The sequence below is a fragment of the Cupressus sempervirens genome, chromosome 10 (assembly GCF_028749045.1).
Source record: "Cupressus sempervirens isolate cs-2001-9-10 chromosome 10, ASM2874904v1, whole genome shotgun sequence".
Classification (NCBI taxonomy): Eukaryota; Viridiplantae; Streptophyta; class Pinopsida; order Cupressales; family Cupressaceae; genus Cupressus; species Cupressus sempervirens.
The window spans coordinates 690,860,209-690,883,058 of record NC_143127.1 but is presented as its reverse complement, the minus strand read 5'-3'; the positions used below and the strand labels follow the sequence as shown (position 1 = coordinate 690,883,058).

The following is a 22,850-nucleotide window of genomic DNA, read 5'->3' as shown; positions in this document are numbered from 1 at the left end:
AAACATACAATGAAGTATGCACTCGATAAGGAGATTTACAAAAGACTGTTAAGTCTTCCTTGTGAAAGGATTTAACTATTCCACCTATTAGGATGAACCAGTGGCTGATCTCTGGTCTACAACTTGATTTTTCTGATTGAGATTCCTTTGTAATGATCACCTCGCTATGATAGATAAATCTATGCTACTCTTTATACTGCTGTAGCCTTTTACTTTACACTTCTGCTCTTCAAATTCACATCATAGTCATATCTTCTATATATCTTTGGATCTAATACAATACATTACATATATACCAATCCAATTTAAAAATAAAAAAAGTTAGCTACAATACAAGTTTCACCAAAATACACAAAGTCAACCCAACTGTAGGGACTTAGGTTATGAAGACTAACTCAGTGAGGTTCTAATATTCGACATCCATTATTAATGCTTGGAATTTTCATACATTTGGTAGACATAGAAGCTTGGTCCATACTGATCACTTCCAAGTAGTTTGAACTTGGTGAAGACTATAAAACTTGGCATATAAATTGAATTACTTGATTCACACTGCATAGCTCAGTCAATGCTATTACTATGAGCTCGGTACAAATTGAATCACTTGGTTGACATTAAATAGCTTGATCTACACTGGATTTAAACCACTAAAACTGTAAACTTGGTAACCACTATAGTACTTGATTTTCACTAAGAAACTTGGTAAACCTTATGAAACTTGGTTTACACTAATAATCACCAACTTGGTAGTAAATGCTTGGTGGAAACAAAATACTATTCCTGAAACTTGGTAGCAACTATAGAACTAGGTAGAGTATGAATTTCTTGGTTAATATTGTTAACTATATAATGTGCTAGGTAATTGTTAATTGTTCTAATAAGTGTGTGTCACTAAAAAATAGACTTGACTATAATGTCAATAGATACACCATCTCTTAATCTTCTTAATCCAATTCTTATTATTCCTAATCTAATGCCTAGTTCTCCATTTGTTAATCCTTGTTCTTCCCATACTTATGATAACATTCAAGCTATAGTTCAAGATGCAAATGTGTAACATTGCTTTGATTTACCTTCTCCTTTGATTCATGATGATATTAAAGGAAAGGGAAAACATACTTCTTCCAAACCTATTATTCCATCTTATACAACTTTTTGTCATGAGCATGATAAGAAATCACCTCTTTAGAATATTTATATGATATGTACACTACATGATATAATTTGATAAATAAACAAGGTTATAAAGGTTTAGGGCTTAGAGTTAATGAACATGGTATTAAGTATCCATTTCGTAAACCCTTATAACTGAATTTTTATGGTGTTAGTTCTTCAAAATCTCAAGTTAAGGAAGGTGATGATAATCATTGTCCTCCTCTTGATAAAATTCTCCCTACACCTACCTTGGATAACTCTGATATTTGTCAAGAGGTGACTAATTACGTGTATGTTGAATTAATGAATTCTAAAAAATTAATCTTTAAACCTATACTGAAGCATGCCTTATCTAAGTACAAATGTCTTTTTCATTATTGTAATACATACATACTTTTTGATTGTAGACATTTTAAATTGTATGTTTGTGAATGAGCTACTTTAGGAATTATATCACACTTTCATGTAGTTTTACAATTCCTTCATAATTTTGATATAGGAGATATCCCTCCTACTACTATAATATAGATCTCTTCTCCTCTTGCCTCTAGACTAGGGGGAAAGATTTGTATTTTCATCCAGTCTCCTAGGATCCATTAGGTTTTTTATTAGGTTTAATTGGTATTCCTTCTTCCTCATTTTCTATGATTTTGTATTATGTTTATACTCATCCATAGACTATATTCAAGATATCTTTTCTAAGAAATTTGTTTTCCAAAGTGTTAGTAAACAATTTTGTCCTTCAGATAGAAATGTAAACAATGAATCAATATGCTTCAAAGAAGAACAAAATATACTAACAATTGGATAGATTATCATTTCACTAATAATCTTCCTCTGAATTGAGAGGTACAACTCACTCGTAAAATATATACAATGAATGCGATAAATTGATTATGTCTTTAACCTGAAGACATGGAGGATTTTTTGACATTTATCCATCAACATGGAATAAATGTGATTATCAAATTAATAAGTTGGTAATGAATAAAAAAGAAGAAGCAAACAACCATATTACTATCTACCAAGTCTTTCATATTACATAGAAAACTGAGAGAGAGAGGAAGCTATAAATATCTTTATGCAAAAACATGAATACATAACCACAAGACTATGTATATCACATCTTGCATAGTAATAGAGGACTACATCTAAAATAGATTTAAAAGAACTCAAAATCCTTCCAAATCAGAAATATAAATGTACATGACCACAAGACCAAACAAACTTATGTTCCTCTTTATTTAAGAAACATGATAAAACAATAATAGTATTGCTCTATCCTCCTATTACAATCAACATGCCTAAAATAAAACTACTTCCCCTATTACAAACTAGACTGGTCTTCTCCCTATAGCAGCAGTTGTAGAACTCCCACTCCAAAAAAGAAGAACCCCTGCACATTCCCTTGTTCACATATTTATCCTTTTCTTTCCTTTCAATTGATGCTCTTTTTCAGTTATAATAACTAATTCTTCATATTCTTTTCATTATTATTCCTAACATTACTTTATAAAACTTTAATGTTTCACACATGTTATAGTTTTAGTGATAAGGACAAAGATATAATCGATTAGAAAAGAAGCCCATATGTCTTTTTTGTAGGTGGCAATATGTTGGTGATGACTCATTTTATGTGAATTCACATATCGTGTGACTAGCATCCTAATGGTCTTTACTTTGGGTTGTGCTCATGCAAAACATTAATTCTTTCAACATTAGTTTATTCTATCAATAGATAGCATGCGAAGTCAGAATTCCCATACATTTATGCACCTTGACCAAGAGTGTCAACTCCTTAGATCATCCATGGTGGTTTTTATTGTTGGTCATCACTGAGCACCTTATGGTTTACTTCTGCCACATGGATTTCATGTTTTCTTTTCATTATCTCAAGAAACATAGCATAATGCTTGATATCTATTCAATCTCGATACTTGATAATTTTGTTGGTTTCAAATCTTTATTATCTTTATTACCTTGACATACCATGACACTGATACTTATCGTGTATTTTCTCTTCACTCATAGTGGGCCGACCTTCTGGTGAGATTTTTGTACATAGCAATGCCACCTAAAAAATGGCTTCAAGTTCTCTTGCATCATAGTTCTTCTTTAGGTTATCATCTACAATTGTATCCAAACATTTTTCTCTTTCCAACTTTTTGACATGATCAAGTAATAGAACATTGTCTTCTCTTTATCATGAGAAGTCGATAGCATGTTGTCCCATGACAAGCTCAAAAAGTATGATTCCATATCCAAAAACATCCATTCTTTCTAATGACCTTCCAGTTGACAAATACTCTGGAGAAATATGACCTATGGTCCCACAAACTTGGGTTGACAAATGAGTCTTCCTAGTATCAACCAACTTTGCTAAGTAGAAATCACCAACAATAGCTTCAAAGTTCTCATCCAGTAAAACATTTGTGGCTTTGACATCCCTATGAATTATTTTAGGATTGCAATGTTCATAAAGATACTCCAAATTATAGGCTGCACCTAAAGCAATGCATTTCCTAGTACGCCAATCCAAAAAAAATTCCCCTTGCCTTAGTTCCCTCAGCCTATGTACAATAGTAAAGTTTTGCATATAAGAATAAAAAAGAAGCCATTCTGATAGTGCAACACAAAACCCTATCAAGCACAAAAGATTGCGGTGCACTGCCACACTTATCATCTCAACTTCACGCAAAAATGCTACCTCTCCACCAGGGCTATGATAGTCAATCATCCATTTTACTGCAACCTTTGTGTTGTCCCTCAGGACCACTTTATAGACTTTTTCAAAGCCTCCCTATCCAAGCACACTCTTCTCACTAAAGTTATATGTTGCTAGTTGCATCTCACACCAAGAAAATCTATTTAAAGTTCTGCCCAAAACCAATCTTTCGATCATCCTCACCTGAGACATCTACAAAAACTTCTTAGTGTCAGCCCCAGAATAAAAGGAAAACTACAACTACAACTAGAATTATAACAATTTCTCCAATACTTCTAGCTAGGATTCCAATCTTTAACATCTTTGAGGAACTTGATCTTGAGGAGAACATTGAGGCACAAGTGTGCTTATGTGGGAAATTAGAACAATTAAAGAGATTTTTGGTGAAATCATACTTATGGACTTTAAATAAGGATTATGGTATTTCTCCTTTGAGGTTATTATTATAAAGGTCCTAACATTTCAATTAAATTTTGAAGTGCTAATAGAGAGTGTGGAATCGCTCCACTAAGATTCTTGTTCTGTAATGTAAGGTATTTAAGTTCAGAAAGCTTGCCCAAAGAACTTGGTATATCTCTTGTAAGTTCATTGTTTGCTAAATTCAAGTTCTACAGGCTACTCATGTTTCCAAGTTTAGGTGGTATTCCACCTATTAGATTATTACCTTCTAATGTCCTTTAATTTTGGTGAAACTAAATCTTGAACCCGAACTTGCACTTGGATCTATAATCTATAGGTCCACACTTTAAAACTTTGAGCCATTTATCTTGAACTTGGAACCTTGAATAGGATCTAAGCTTAGTTTTGAACTTGAGCCACTAATCCCCTGTATCTTTGAACCATTGAACTGCATCCATAATCATTTCTCTGAACATAACTTTGAATCTGAAGCTAAACTTTAGACTAGGTACTTGAATCTGCATTTGTGATCTTGCATGTTGAGTTCAAACTGAGGCTTCTAAAAATTGAAACTTGGTCTTGAAGTTGGATTCAAACTTGAAGTTGAAGTTGAAGTTTGAAATCTTTTTTTCAAGTTTGAGTTCAACTTCACATGGGTATTTTGCACCTTGGAATGTATTAACAATTCAGCTGTCTGGAGACCCGATCTTGAAGTCGAAGAAGAATTTGAAGTTCTAAATTTGATGGTTCAACTTCAACATATCTTCACAACTCTATCTTTTTCACAGATCATAGTTCATAAACTATCATGATCAATTAAAAACCAACCAAAATTTACTTTATAGAGTTACCTTGGAAGTTTAGAATGTGGGTATCAAAAAGCATGGCAATACAAAGGATGTCCCTTGTCTTCCTCCCTAGGGGCAAGATTATTTCTTCTTTCTCTTTTTCTAGGGAGCTACTTTCCTTAGCTTAGTAGTACTTATTTATATTACAATATTATTTCATCATACTAATAGATGTTTTGACTATGGATAATATTTTCTATGAGATGTTGTTGTCCTTACTCATCATCTCTTCTTTATGTTGCAAATTAAGTTCTTTATAAACTCTTACCCTTGCTTTGGTGTTAGAGTTATTTTCCTTAATCTGAAGATTCTTCTTCCTCTTTTTTATAGGGAGCTTGATAATTTTTCTTTGTTCTTGTTTGGTTTATCTTTGAAAGAAGATATTTTATCTAAAAGTTCTCCTCTATAGTGGAGGTCTTGTTGATAATATCTCTTTCTTTGAGGATCCTTTTTCCATAAGTAACATATCCTTTTCATGATCATCTATATTGTTGGATGTAGGGGTCAATATTCCTTGTTAAGAATATGGTATACATTATTGTTAAACAAGATATCTCATTGCCTTGTGAAGTAGGTATCCTCTTCCTTTTCCTTATCATGTCTTGTAGACAACCATAATAAGGAAGGGGGCATATATAGGGTCTCCCTTATATTTTAGCATTTATTTATATGCTAAATCTCAGAAGGTAACACACATAAGTTGTTAAATCTTGAAGAGACACAAATTTTTCAATTATATATATATGGTAAATCCTCTAAAGGTAACACACATAAGTTGATAAATCTTGAAGGGACATGCATTTCTAAATCCTTTGAAGCTAACACACATAAGTTGCTAAATCCTGAAGAGATACACATTTTTTAATATGCTAAATCTTTCGAAGGTAACACACATAAGTTTCTAAATCCCAAGAAGACACACATTTCATATTCATAATGATACAAGAAGGTGGATCTATGGGTATTATAGAAGCTATCAAAAGATGCATTTATAATTGCAAGCACAATTTATGGGTGAACTATTAGGTTTGGCTACCTATTGGGCTCTCCCTCTCTTTTGGTGATTCACGGTAAGGTGGGCATCTTACTAGGCAAGGTAATTACTTCTTTTCATTATTTTTCTCTTTCATGTTAGTAGGACTAGATCATGAAGCTATGTTATTGATAGTGTTTATCTTGTCTTTCTTATGTAATCCTTTATGTTTTTATGATATCATTCCAAATATGATATTAGTATGAGAAATATTTATTAGCAAGGGTTTCTTGTGCTAGTTGATTTGGGTTTGTTTAGTACTAACCCTTTTCTTTTATGTTTTTTGGTTTGTTTGTTTTTACACCCTTGTGCATGTATGTTGAATTAGAATCCTTAGCCTAGGGGCTTGTGTCTTTAGCTAAGTGTTATTTTATTTCATTACGAATCCACATGGATCTCTTCTTTCTTCTACTTTACCAAGAGTTTGCATTGAGTTCACACTCTTGCTAAAGTGGGGGCTAAATGTATCATCTTAAAATGGAAGAACTTCCATGTTAAGAGTGTCTATCCCATCGACTAAGTAGTTTGGGGTCATGTCAAGTTCCTTAAATAGGTCTTTGCATGGATTTGGTAGTTTTTTCCATATTATGCTTCTCTCTCTCTCTCTCTCTCTCTCTCTCTCTCTCTCTCTCTCTCTCTCTCTCTCTCTATTTCTAGCTTATTGCTAACAACTTTCTTTGCGAAACTGAGGACTTTGACTTTCTAGGTCAAGGACATCCTTTTAGGTCAAGGTCAACCTCAACCCTAACCTAGGTTGTGGATGATCTCAACCCTAACCTAGGGTAGGGTCAAACTCATCCCTGAACCCAAGTACATTTTTCAATTTTTGGAGGTTTTGAGATATCAGGCTTTGGAAAGTTTCATTTTCCCACTTCCGCATCAGCCATTTTAGGTTTTAGAATGGTATACTCTTAAATTACATTTAATCTAAGTGAATTTCTAGGGGTTAATGTTCATTGGTATTTAATGCACCCATGTCATCCTTCTCTAGGAGTTTGTGCCCTAGGTCTGTATATAAGGAAGCCTTCTTCCCTCATTTGGACATCTATGATTCATGCACTTTCTATGAACCATCTACGGACTATGAGAAAATTTATGAGCAACTACCTAATTTTCATAAGGTGATATTATCAAGCATTTCATCATTCAAGCATTCAAGTTTTCCATTGAAGATCAAGGATTGAAGCACTCAAGCCTTTGAAGGGATTTGGTTCAAGTATTCAAGATTCATCATTCAAACCCTAGATCTAGCCATCATGGTGGTGTGATCTTCCTTCAAGATCCTATTGACATAATGGGTGTTGCACAAATTACATAATATTGTTATATTGTATTATTCTATTTTGTTATGTAATGTTGTACATAGATGGATGTGCAACATGTAAAGATTTCTGTGGGATATACTTGATGAGTTGTGTTGTAACATTGTGATAATATTTCATATAATTATTTAATATTGTGGAAAACAATTAAAATTCTAATATTAAATATGGAGTCAATGGGTTAGGTAGCACATGGTTTATGTAATACCACTTGGTGGTTTTGTGGGACTTTCTACTATATAAGTAGCCACAAGGGTAGTTGTTGGTGTAACAAGACAAAAGGAAAAAAAAAGGGAAGAGTCTAGCAGGACAAGGCTTGATAGGTTAGCCAAGGGAGCATTTGTGAATGTTGGAAGTATGGCATGAGATGTGTGAATTCATGCTTATTCACATAGATTTCTCGGTGGTGGCTATGGCTTTAAAAGCTTCCATGCTTGTATTACAATGGTATTTTTGTTGAATAATACATGGTGATGGATGCTTTTGGAAACTGTTACATTCTTTGTTGTAAGTTTCCTTACAATTGGTATAAGAGCTATGGTTTTATTATTTTAACCTTAGATTGAATCCATAGGAATGCATGAGAGGATAAAAGAGAGGGCAAGATATATGAGTTATTTATTGCAGATTTGAGGGTTTTGGGTTTGCTGTTATGATGGGATGTTGGTAGATTTTGGGCATGTGAAATTGTTGGACAAAGGGGTTTTTGGCATGTTTAATTTAAATGAGGGTTTTTAGGGGGAGCTTGCAGAAATGACCTCCTAGGTACAAACAGACCTCACCATTGGATCTGGGTGAACATTTTCATAAATTTTGATATATAATATGCCTTAGTTTGGCCATGTTTAGAGGAAATGCAAAGGTTTTTTAGTTTTAGCTTGTGATGGCTGTAAAATTTAATCCCATCAGAATTTTTGTCACAAAAAAAAAATCACAATGAAAATGGTAAAAAGACCGTCTTAGTAAAATGACCATAACTTTCTCTTAGGATATTGGACTTTAGACTTCTTATAGGAATTGGAAAGCTAATTCAGAGCACTACAACTTGGTGTAGGTTTTGTTATGTGATTTTCAAATTTTGTTAGGTTCTAAGAGCCCAAAAATTCAGATATTTTTATTTTGAGCATAGATTAGGGCATAACTTGGGCATACAAAGTCAGATTTTGGACTTTGAGTAGTCAATAAAAAGCTCTTAGAGAGCTCTACACATTGGTTTAGATTTGGTGTAGGCTTGACATGATTTATTTGGTGATATATTAATCTAAATAGTTCATGGTATATATTGACTATGGTGAGTTTATGATATTGTATGTTTGGAGATTTAAGATTTGATGTCATTGTATACTTAGTTTATATTTCAGATTGATCTCATGATGATATGGTTATTAGTATTTGGTTTGGATATGCATGATGACTTGTTGGGTCTAGAAGTTGTACAATGTTGTGAGTGGTCTATACTTACAGGTTGCATTTATGGCTTGGATATGGGTTGTCTTTGCCCATTGATCTTTTATTATTGATGTGTATTCAGATTGGTGGCTTGGATATGGGTTTTCTATGCCCTAAGTCACATGATTTGCTGATTTTTCTTCATGTAGAAGGGATGAGATGTTGTTACCAGTTATAGTCATTGGGGAAGAATGTGGTTGACCATTTTATGCTGATAGGTTGGACATATTGAGAGCCATATGCTTAGTTCATGGATGTAATCATGGTGCCATAAATTTTGGCATGACATGATTGGATATATAGGTACATCCTTAATGTTCAATGGTTTGGATTCTTGATTTGGTTATGGCAGTATATCTTCTTGGTTGAAGATCATGGTTATTTGGTTTCTTTTGAGGAGCTCATGATGTGCACTTTGAGTCCTTTGATGGTTCGATTCCTTGGTTGATTCTCATCGTTAGAGGATAATTTTTTATCATGATGTCATGGATATCTTGGATACATGGTTTAGTAGGAGCTTGTGACAGTGATGAGGTGAAAATACATGATTAGTTCCTAGTTTGGTTTGTAGCTTCTTGGTTTGGAGATCTTGGTTTCACTTGGTATTGCCACTTTGGCTATGTGAGTGTCAACCTAGAGGATCTTCATGTAGGAGATGGATTTTATGATGCCATGGGTATATTGGTACCATGGTTGAGTGGGAGTTTTTTTGGCATTGATATATTTATTGAGTATTTGTAGATGTTGGAGGTTTGTCTTAGATCCTATTGCTTAAAAAGCGCTTTTGACATTTGCATGGTGCACTTGGTTACCTTCATGGTGTTTGGAGATGGTTCTTCATGGTATGTGGAGATGGTTTTCTTCATGGTGTGTGGAGATGGTTTCATCTTGAGGACTAATGGTGTTCTTGGCAAAGGTGTGGTTTATGCTTTCATTTGGCATGTTATCCTTGGTGTGAGGATGATTTTATTTTTATTTCATGGTATACTCTTGATACATGTTTAGAGTTGTGACATGTTATGGTATGTTCATTTGGAGCATGATATCTCTTTGGTTGAGATGGTAAGATCATGTTGTCATGTTTATGTTCCTAAGGACATGGTTGGAACTTTGATATTGATCATGGTTTATCTTCTTGGTATTGAGTACATTGATCATAAGCTGGATACTTTATGATATTGCTATGTTTCATTTGGAGTTGGCATGGATTGATTGGTTACATGTGCTCATGGATAGTTAGAGATAGTGGTGATGTTGATTTCTCTTGGATTATAGAAGTATTTGTTGGGATGGTTGAGGGTTTCAGCTAGGAAGTCCGAGGGGCATTTGCTTGATATGAACTTGAGAGGAGATTGTTCTTAGATGAGTCTTTGTTGGAGGCTTGGATACCTTGATGAGCATTCTCATTCCTCACTCTTGGTCTACTTGACAGTTTTATTACTTGAGAGGTATAGCCCATCATTTTTTCTTAGGTGCATTATATTTATGATTGTCTTTCATGGATATGGATCTTGAGCTATGGTACATAAGTTAGTTCTAGAGGGTTCATTTAAGAGATGGTTTAGTATTGGTTATCTCCATTTTCATTTGTTGTTATGCTTGTTAAGTTTGGGAGATGGTTTTATATCAGGCATATTCTTTGGATTAGGAATGGTTTATGAGTTTGATCTTCTTGTGAAAGGCTTACATCAATGATTAGTTCTATGGTATGGTTTGGGTGTTATTATGGCTTCTTGTTGGGGTTTTATGGAGGATATCATACTTGCATAGTTTACATCTAGGGGTGTGTATAGAAGGACATGATACAGGTTATGATTTGCATGGTTTCTCTTTGGTCTTGGTCATCTTCTTGGATGTTTGGTTTCACTTACACTGGATTTGAGATTGGCTAGAGATTGTGATCACTGGTTTGTGCTCATGTATGTCATGTGAGAGATGACATGGTTATTCCTTTATCTCTTTCCCATGTTGGTTTTGGAGAGCTTGGGAGACTATTGAAGATTTTTTATGAGAGTTGTTCTTGTAGGTTATTGGTTTATGTATTCTAGATGTCCTTATTACTACATGGATTCACTTCTTTGAGATGTTGTGAGTGAATTTGTTATAGATTTGACATTATCTTTTGTAGTGGAAGTTTCATGGTATATATGTGGCAGGTATTACTCTTGAGGCTTATGATTTCAAGTTATAGATTGGATATGTTGATGATGTGTAATTCACTTGGTATACCTTTGGAGGTATGGATAGTTGGATGGGTTTGGCATTTGCTATGGGTGCTATTTCAGCTATGGATATTTTGACAACTATGGATACATGTGATTACCTTTGGATCAGATTTTTGTGCTTGGCATTTCAGTTGGTATAGAATTTTATGATCTTTTAATGCGACAGGTTGGGTGGCTTTCTCTTTGGATGGATTCTATGTATGTTCGGTGGCAGTGGCATAATAGGAGGTGACATCATTCATGTTTGAGATGTTGGATACTTTGATTTTGTTGTAAGTAACAAGATGGAGCACTTTGTGTAGTTTGATCCATGATGGTGGATATGTTGGGAGGGATTGTTCCCTTGTTAATTTATGTGGCTACACATTGACCCTATGCAATGTATACAACAAGTGGGAGATTGTTAAGATAATGGGTGTTGCACACATTGCATAATATTTTTATATTGTATTATTTTATTTTGTTATGTAATGTTGCACATAGATGGACATGCAACATGTAAAGATTCCCATGGGATAAAATTGATGAGTTGTATTGTAACATTGTGATAATATTTCATGTAATTATTTAATAGTGGGAAAACCAATTAAAATTCCAATATTAAATGTGGGGTCAATGGGTTAGGTAGCACATGGTTTTAGCACATGATTTATGTAATACTACTTGGTGGTTTTGTGGGACTTGGTACTATATAAGCAACCACAAGGGTAGTTGTTGGTGCGACAAGACAAAAGGAAAAAAAAAGGCAAAAGTCAAGTAGGACAAGGCTTGATAGGTTAGCCAAGGGAGCATTTGTGAAGGTTGGAAGCATGGCATGAGATGTGTGGTTCATGCTTCTTCACATACATTGGTTGACGGTAGCTATGGCTTTGAAGGCTTCCATGGTTGTATTGTAATGGTATTTTTGTTGAATAATACATGGTGATGGATGTTTTTGGAGGCTAGGTTTTTCCCTTAATGAGGGTTTCCCAGGGCATATCTTGTGTCACAATTTTTGTGGGTATGTTGTCTATTCTCTTGCATGTGGATTTCAATTACATATTTATTTCAAATCTATTATGGGTTATGTGGAAATGGTTACATTCTCTGTTGCAATTTTTCTTATAGATCCTTTGTTCATCTTCAAGGTGATTCAAATTATACAATCATGGAGGTTTTGATTTACATTTGTTAATGTTATGTTCAAGCTTTTATATCAATATACTTGTTTACATACTGAATACAATTGCATATCTATTGAATATCATAGTCCTTATTAGATTTACTTCTACTACTTGCTATCATTTTGTATTTCAATTCCATTATTAAGGTTGATTCCAAACTAGGGCTTGACCAAGGCAAACCCCTCATCCAAGCATCAAAAACTATTTTCTTATAGATACAAGTGTGAAACAATGAATTGAAGAGTGGATTTGGATACCCTTTTCGTCAAACTTACAAGATCCACGAACATAAATTTTGTTAGATTAGTGCAGGTCAAGGTCAGCTTTCCATGGTACAATTGTGCCTCAGGGTAATATTATACCCTACTATCAAGGTCAAGGTCAACCTTCCTTCAAAATGACTAAATTTTTTTGGGTTTTCTCTATCTCAACATTTCCACTCTGGAACACTTTGTTGAGATTGCCGAAACTGTACATAGACACTAGAAATCAACATTTTCCATATTTAACCTATTTCAAGGTAAGTATTTGTCTTCTTCTATTCATTTTAGATTTCAAGTACTCACTTCTCAAATAGAAAGACCATAGGATCTCCTTTCTCCCTATTTTGCATTGCTTGATCCATTTGTGCATCACTTTCTTCTAATTAATCAATTTGGATCATTCCTTTTGGGAATTAAAGTTGAGAAGAGGTCTTATTTTATTCCTATTCACAAACTTAAATATTATCTATATGAATGTATTCATACATACACATACATATACATATTCGTTCACGTACATGCATGCATAAAAACATAAATGTAGCATATACTTATGTACATACATATATTCACCTACACCAAGCACATACATACATATACATAAATCCATACATAAAAATACACATACATATATATAGTATATATTCATAGAGATACACACACACACACATGTATGTATGTATATATGTTTGTGTGTGTATGTATGTGTATGTGTATGTATATGTGTACATTTATGTATACATACATGCAATTATATAATATAATTATGTATATATGTATGAATGTATGTGTGCGTGCATATGTGTATGTGTATGTGTACATGTGTGTGAGTACACACACATATGTATACACATATTTATATGTGTATATGTATATATACATATATATTTATATTGGTGTGTATATACATGGAGAAATACATATAGATATGTATTTATCTGTGTCCATGCATCTATATATTTATATATACACACAGACATGCATATCTAGAAATATTCTACAGACACACATAAGACATATATAACTATATGATATATAACATACATCTTCCTCTCCCTCTCTCTCTCTCTCCCCCCCCCCCCCCCAAAACACACACACACACACACATGCCTACATACATACATATGTGTGTTTATATATACATATATATATGTATGTATGTATGTATGTATGTATATGTATTGTATATAGATAGATAAAATATGTATAGATATATATGTTGGAAATATGAGGCAGGAAAGGTTATTGAGAGGGGAGGGGTGAATTAGGAACCAATAAAATTTGTTTCTTATTTCACCAATTAATCCTTCATATAATATTCTGATCTAATTGTATGCATGAAGAATGAAAGTAGTAAAATATTCATAACACTTAACACAAGATATGATAACCTAGAAACCTTCCAAATAGAAAGTAAAATTGGGGTGGAGATGATACCCAAAAGCTTTAGTACTGCAGTATAAAGTTGGCCTATTAAGGCTTACAATTGATAACTTTTGATGATCTACCATGTTAGGAGCAATAAGGACTATGAGGTCCACCTTGTGAAAGGATTTACAAAACATACAATGAAGTATGCACTCGGTAAAGAGATTTTACATAAGACAGTTAAGTCTACCTTTTTGGGTGACCACAAGAAGTTGGGTCGCAATTCCACGGAAGTTAGATCCGCGAAATTGTACTTGTCAGAAATGGGTAACCGATTTTTAAAAAATTGGGTACTCATTTCTAAAATTAAGCTTTGAGCACCTGATCCAAATTTCAAAAATTGGGTACTCAATATTTAAAAGTGGATCGGGTGCCCGAGGCGCTCAAATATAGGGTGCTTGACTTTTTAAAAATCGGGTACCCAATTTCTTATAAATCGAGTACCCGATTACTTACAAATTGGGTACCCAATTTGTAAAAATTTATTTAACCTCTTTTTGGGCATTTTTGAGGTCATTTTCATGACCTCAAAAATGGGAGCCCAATTAGAGACACATATGGGAGCCCGATTTTCAGCCCTACCGACTACCCCCTTACTGCTAGTTTTCGATACACCAGGTATTTTAATATGTTTTATACTATTTTACTTTATTTTTTTCAATTTTCAATTTAATATGTATTTTAATTTATTGTTTTTTCATTTTTAATATACGTAAAATTATAAATTTACATTGTTAATGAGTAGATGTTTAAATTTTTGTATTTGTTAATTAAAATATAGTTTCGTAAATGTTTATTTAAAAAAAATTATTTTAGATGTTTCGAAATGTATTTAATTTATGTATTTATCACAATGTTGAATGATTAGATTAGATGTAAATTCATTGTTTAAACATGTAATTTTACAAATAAATATAACCTCGACCTAGAACCATATAACCTCGACCTTGTTTTAACTATAACCTTGACCTAAAATCATTCTTCAAACTATAATTTTGACCTAACTATATAAATAAAACCCTAAACATATATAACTAATTACTTAATCACATAACAACCCACCAAGGGATCCAAACAAAAAACTTCTAGTATTTAAAATAATTTTACTTAAATTGTATTGTACTTTGTTTCATGGATCAAAAATGGATGATGTATACTATTTTATAAATGTATATTCTTTCAACCTTTCATACCCTGTGACATGTACAATGGATGATTGTGCATTCCAAATTAATTTGCCAAGTGGCATTCAGAACAAATGTATATAAATTATTTAAATGGATTGAACTAAAGTAGTTAATATTCTTTCATGTGGATGTGTTAAATTTATTTTACTTTTAGTACTTATAATTGTTTAAAAATGAAATGTAAATGTGCTCATTAAGGAATGCAATCTCTTATGTTTTTTATAAATGTAAATTATTGTATGTATGCTATTGCTTGCTTAGTAAAACTTTTGATTAGTTCTTTGGATCCCTTGACTGGGCGTCATTTAGGATTAACTATAATGTCAATTTGTATTGAATTTAACTCTAATCATAACCCTTACTATCATCCTAACCTTAATCTTAATTTGCTAAAACCTACACCAGGTAATATATAAATAATTAAATAACTTTCCTATCTTACCTTGAGTACTAATTTTATAAATGTCAAACCCTAAAATTGTAACCTTATTTATGATTTAAACTAAATTATCCTAGAGGAGCATCATATCTACATCTACATGCCATGTACATGTGAATCTAAAAATATTTGTACACATATCTAATTACATCATTTATTGCATAGGAAAGATTAAAAATTTTCATTATATATATTATCCATGCATATCATATCAAAAGAATCATATAGAGATATATCATTTACGACATGTCCATCATAGATAATCAAGAAGGGTACTTAGGTAAAAAAAAAAAAAAAAAAATAAAATATATATATATATATATATATATATATATATATATTGAACACTCTATATTATAAGAAAAGAAAAACACTGGATATATAGGAACATCTCATGTACATAAACTAAAAAAAATTACCATAACACATGTAATGAGATCAAATAATATTTGTAAGATTCATTGCATATAAGTTATCAACATGTATAGGGGTGATATAATCAAAATATCAAAAAATGAGTGATATCAAAGCATTATATCTTAATATTTAACACTAAAATAAACTAACCCCTGGGTTAACCCTAATCCAAATTGAATATATCAAACTAGATTGAAAGGTAACCCTGGCCCTTAACTAATTAATATTATACTTATAAACCACATTGAATTAAACCATGATCATAAACCTAATTATATATCCCAACTTAACAGTAGAAACCTTGAATTTAACCTTAAATCCTTTCCCCAACCATTAACCAAATTGAACCGTTACCCTAAGATTGAACCAAGTTAAACATTGACCTTAAGAAGTTAAACCAGATCACCCTAAACTAGAACTCAATAATATATTGAAAACTTTAAAACAAGATTCAAACCTAACTTTTTTGAATTAATGTTTGTTTTTAATCTAAAAGCTCTAACTATAATTCTATATCTAAAACCAAATTTAGCACTTTAAAACTTAATTCAATTTATTAACTCTTGTCCTAATTGAAACCTAAGCATGTAAACCTAATCAAACAGTACACACCAAATTGAACCCTGATCCTAAAACTAATTAAACATTGATATCAAGGTCTCAAAATGATACATCATAAAAAAATTAGAAGAGACTTGAACGAATTAGGCATCTAATTAAGTAACCCTCCCTCACTATCAAGAGGTGGACGTGTCCACATCAATGCAAGTAGGAGCCCGAACTACACCCTTGGATGCCTAAGAATATATCTAAAGAAGTGAATAACTTGTCTTTCCACTGGATGCCTAAACCTTTATAACCTGAGTGAGTATTCATCATGTAATATCTAATTAGGAGGGTATTGAAGCACTCTAACACCTCAATCCATAACTAGATAATTATGTTAGAGTGGACTAATTTCTACTTATCTTGGGTTGGAAGTGGCTAAAAGTTTTTTTTGGAGACTAGAGATTCCCCTATTTGTTTCCTATTTTCCTATATGGGTAGCCTAAATGTTTATTGCCTTTGCAGAATGGAAGGCCACATAACAAAATATTGCCTTATTCTATAAAAAGAAATACCCACCCCCTAGTGATATATATAGTAAGATATTTTTCCTAATTTTACTATCAATTTTTTTGGTTAGAAGACGATGATAGTTCAAAATGATTTAGAAGATAGGGATAAAATGAGAACCATCATTCCTAGAATGAAGATGCATTATTCCAAGTGATAAACCCATTTCTATCATAAATCAGCTCCTCCATCCAAAAAATTAGTAATGAGAAATCCCTACGTCAAGTAATCAATGGAGGGCTCATAAAATTGATCAAGTGATCAACGGAGGGCTCATAAAATCCCTAGGTCAAGTAATAAATTGATCCCCAAGGGGAGATAAGAATCTTATTCAAAATTAGAGACAGGACACTCCTAAATACATATCAAAAAAAATTATTGCCAAGGTCTTAGCCTCTAGACTAGAAGATATCCTAACCAAGATCATTAACCCTACACAAAAGTGTTTTGTTAAGGATATTTATGCATATTGGAGAACTTGATAACCTATTGGAAGACTTTGGATTGAGGAACATTTCTAGGATAGAGTGTAGGCATGCTCAACTAATTGATTATGAAAATGTCTACAAAAGGGTGGAATGGAGTTTCACTATGATGATGTTGCAAGCCCTCCATCCAATATTATGTCAAATGGTGTCCTCTCTTATGATTGATGTTAGGGTTTTAGTAAAGAAATTAATGGGGTTAGATCATAATTTTTCGGACTCTCTAGATCAATTATGAAAGGATGTCCTCTTGCATCCTCTTTATTTTTTATTGTTGAACATTGACTCATTACATTATCTCCTTAGAGATAACCAGTTGTCTCTAAAAGTTAGAGGATCTACTCTCTAAATAATTAATAAGTATCTAATGTACATAGTTTGTTGATAATATTTGTATTCTTTTTAAGCTAGAAGAGTGCAACATGAGTCATTTAATGATCAAATTGGACATCTTTTCTTTGTATCGGGTAGTAAGATTTATGTCTCTACATCTATTAATATTGGGGCTAAATATTGAGTCCCCTATATTGTGTAGTAAATATGGTATTGGATGGAGATTTCATAATTAAGTGGTTAGGTACCTAGGGATTCCATTTTTAGTAAACCCTAACATATAAATGAAATGTGTCTTTATATCAACAAGAAAATCTTTGGAAAACTCAACAACTGGAACTCTAATTATCTTACTTTGGTTGGTAGAATTCAAGTATGTTAAAAGATTCTCTCCTCATATTGGGCGTAAGTTTCTCTTCTTCCTACTCATTTTATTTAAATCAGTTTGGTCTTCTATATAAATCTATTAGAAACATTTTGTGGATAGCGAAGGGATTACTCTGGCAATAAAATGGATAGCCAAAGATTCATAAGGTAATGAATTATGGATTATGATTAGAATTAGGATTATTATATGGTTAGGGATAGGGTTCACATGTATTAGTTCATTACCTGACATGATCTACACTTATAGTTTGCATTAAAAAGCAGATAATAGTTAGGATTCAAACTACAATCATAAATATTTTTTAATCAAATCATAATTCTATCTCTAAGATTTAATTAGATAATTGTAACCTTAACTCTCGTCCTAATGCCATCTATTATATATCCTATAAACAATAGGACCATAATAAATATCTGAAACCTAAATATAATTCTAACAAAAACCATAATCCTAGGTAAGTTCCCTAACATTAAAGGACCATAATCATTATAATAATCTTAAGCTTAGCCATCATGAAAACCGTTAACATAACAAAATTGTAAACCATAACCTTGTCATAATCTTAACTTTGTTTCATCCTGAGATGAACATGTATAATCCATAATGAATTCATACAATCCTCCAGTGTCACAAAATAAGTGTACATGAAAGCAAAATTAGCTTGGTGGCTACTATTTTAAGAAAAGAAACCTTTAACTAACCTAGATATATTTTTTTCTAGACTATTATTTTATGATTAGACTTAAAAATTTGGTATTTAATGTTTAATTTGACTTAAGTGTTTAACTTTATTTATTTAATTGATATGATTTTAATAAAGATATGCGCATTTATATAGATCTAGTTGATAAATTTTAGATTTGAATTTTATTATATAGTAATTTCGTCATGTTTTATGTTGTGATGTATTTTTGTCATGTTTTATGTTTTATGTTGTTTAAACATATATGCAGATTATATTTGATGGACCCATCGCCACCCCCTCCCCCTCTCATATCCTCACCTCCACCCCCTCCATCTCCACCTCCATCTCCACATCCACCTCCACCTCCACCCACACCTCCACCACCCACCATAGATGAGCTCCATGAGACCATGAGGCGTAACCTCAATGACCTCATGCATGATATAGAGGCTATCTGACATGAGAGGAACCCCCCCTCACCTACTACATCTTGCAGATAGCATGCAAGGTGTGGTTGACTCCATCCATCATTTTGATTTAGACATTGATTCATTTAGATCATGGAGGGAAAGCATGCGTGCCTTCTACTCTGACAACTTATCATATAGAGAGGTTTATAACCTGCATATAGGTAAAGGGAATTTTCAACATTATTTTGTAAACCCTAAGACGGGTGAAGAAATTAGTGATAAGAAGCCTCACATTTCCATTAGGTGGTGTACACATCCACGTATAGCAGCACATTTTTGAGAGTGGTGGTGGATGGTATTTGACCATCCACCACACGCTAACCATGAGGTGCCCATGTACTTCCTTAGGAATTTATGGGCTGAGTTTGAGTTGGGTTTGAAACCCAACTATTTTGATATGAAAGCATTTTAGGGGGTTGGTAGAGGGATGCCTCAAGAAAGGCCTGGGGCAAAGCTGAGTGATGGAATGAGAAATTGCAGGTGAGATGAGCCCCTTGTACTTCTTCCTACACCTATTGTGCTTGCTCCTCACCATCATCAAGCAGTTTCATCTACTCTTACCCATTTGAGTGCCCTTTCGAGAAATTTAGTATAGTAGTGGACACAGGCAGTACATGCTCCTCCACTTGGACATGTTTGTACTAGCTATGGAGGCATATGCATAGGCCCCCAAAGCGATCTTGGTGCAGTACATGATGGCCATTATGGTGAGGGTGCAGATTTTGATGATGATGTATACGCCACCCATGGTGATGGTAGTGACGATATAGACATGTCATCATTTGTTGACCTCATGCAGTAGGGAAAGCCTGGAGAGAGTCAAGAGCAGTAGGTAAAATTTTAATTTCAATATAAATAGAAAGTACACATAATTATTTACTTTCTACATACATGTGTAATTGTATTAACTATATTAATTTGTACTTTTCAAATAACAGAGGATGGATGATACTATTCCTCCTAGGAGGCAGTATAGTTTTTTTTCGAGACCTACAGATGTTGGTGTCCCTTATACGGTATGCACTTTGAATTACACTGTAAAAATGTACATTCAAATTTGAATTTAATAACATGTGCTCATATGTTCTTTTTATTTGATTTTGTAGGGATTGTCTGCATCTACATAGATTGATGTTAGTACAAGTCCTACTCCAGTTACCACTGAGGCACAACCTCAAATACATGCAGTATGAACTTTTGATTGAAGGCAAATAATTTGTATTATTTTTATGTATGCACATTATTATTAACTTATAATTTGAACAATTTTGACTCACATGTATATAAATTTTATGTGTTTTGATTTTACGAACAGGAGCCATATCATACACATCCATACAAGCCTCGATATAGTCTATTTTTGACTCCATCTTATGATTATCGTGCTGGCATACCTATAGACACATTTGTGACATTGGATACCACTCAGGTATCATATATATATTATATATACATGTTAAATTTATAGTGTATAAAAAATGTAGTGTACAAATTATGTACTTTGTAATTATTAATATATATTTAGTTTTGACTAAATGTTTATGTATCCATAATTTTAGGAGTACGTCACCGTGAGTGTTGCTGAGAGCATAAGACTTAGCCAGATGGAGGTACCTACATCATCATTTGAGGTCAGTATTGTGATTTATGTACATAATGTATAGTTCATTATGCTCTAAAATCAAATTTAAAAAATGTATGTATTGTAAATTATAGGACCTCACCACTGCTGCATTTGGTAGTTTTGACAGTGCACCTCCTCCCATTACTAAGGGACACCCATCTCATGTGGCATAATTTATTTTATTATGTAGTGAATATTTAATTAATTTGCAAGCTAGATTTTAAGACCTATTTCAATTAAGCATGTACATGATGAGACGTGCCTCATGTTACATAGGGTGATACATCTACCTCACAGGGTGTCCAACATGATGAGACGACTCATATTACACATGATGATCCATCTAAGTCCTTTTCGCATGGAGTAAAGAGGACATTCGATCAGATAGATTAGGTCTTGTTGGCACCTATAGATTGTGTTTTTATGATGTATATTATTTATGATGTATACACTTTGTGTTAGGATAGTTAAAATTGTATGTTAGACCATGTATTTTTTCACTTCATAGATCATGTTATGATATATGTTAAACCATGTACTATTTTTTTACAACTTCTTATCATGCTTGTGTATGTAGTATATATTATTATATTTCACCATGTTTTAAGTATTTTAAAACCATTTTTTTTATTTTGACATATTTTATTCATGAACATATGACACATTTTGTAAGTATATATGCAAGATGAACAATAATTTTAACTATCTATAGAGCATTATTGGATAAATATCACATCAAATTTATGCATTGAGATTCATAAAAATAAAATTGACCTACTAGATTAAAAAATGTATTGATAACGTACCTAACAATGTATCATAAGTGATCTTAATGTGTTGTTTGGTAATGTAAGACTCATTATCACCTAATAAGACCTATTATGTGGTAGTAAACATATGAATACCTATCATAACCTATAATAGATATAATGACCTATTAGGACTTCCATGTCCCCTTAAGACACACATGTATGGATAACGTACCTAACAATGTATCATAAGTGATCTTAATGTGTTGTTTGGTAATGTAAGATATAATCAATACAATGAATACAATGAGTAATGATCTAACATATAATCAATACAATGAGTAATGATCTTTAAAATTATTATCATGTGCAAGTGACTTGTTTTTAATATTACAATCAATAGTAATTTGAAACTTCAAACAAACATTAATTTAAACATGCTTGAATGTAAAAGTAATATAACAAAATAGGAGGTCATTACTTAAATTGACAATTAATTTATAATTTATCAAGTGCATACCTTTAACTTTCAAATAGAAGTAAACTCTCATTTTTGAATTAGTTTGTACAACATATTTCACAATATATGTAAGACAATTTCAATGATATATTTATAGTTCAATGAACTCATTTGAAACATAAAATTGGTTGAACACATCTCTTCAAATGAGGTCCTATAAAATAAAAATGTAAAAAAAACACACACCTGTTAATAAACACATAAATTAATATTCAAGGTATCTAAACTATGTAAATATGTGTAATTTGTATGTACTTACTATGTGAAATTGTACAAGATGTTGATGTTTGATCCACTTTAACATTTAAATTTGCATAAATTGTAATTGAGACCTGAATAAGAGGTATATAAGTTCTCTAAATTGGTATTGACAACAAAAACATACATGTAATTAAATTATATAAGTACATATATATAAAAATAATAC

The 22,850-nt window shown here is 32.5% G+C and overlaps 1 pseudogene; it reads right to left on the bottom strand.

Annotated features, from left to right (window-relative positions):
* Positions 1-3,130: 3,130 nt before the first annotated feature.
* LOC149535723 (LRR receptor kinase SERK2 pseudogene) overlaps positions 3,131-22,850 on the bottom strand; it is a 57,284-nt pseudogene continuing 37,564 nt past the window's right edge.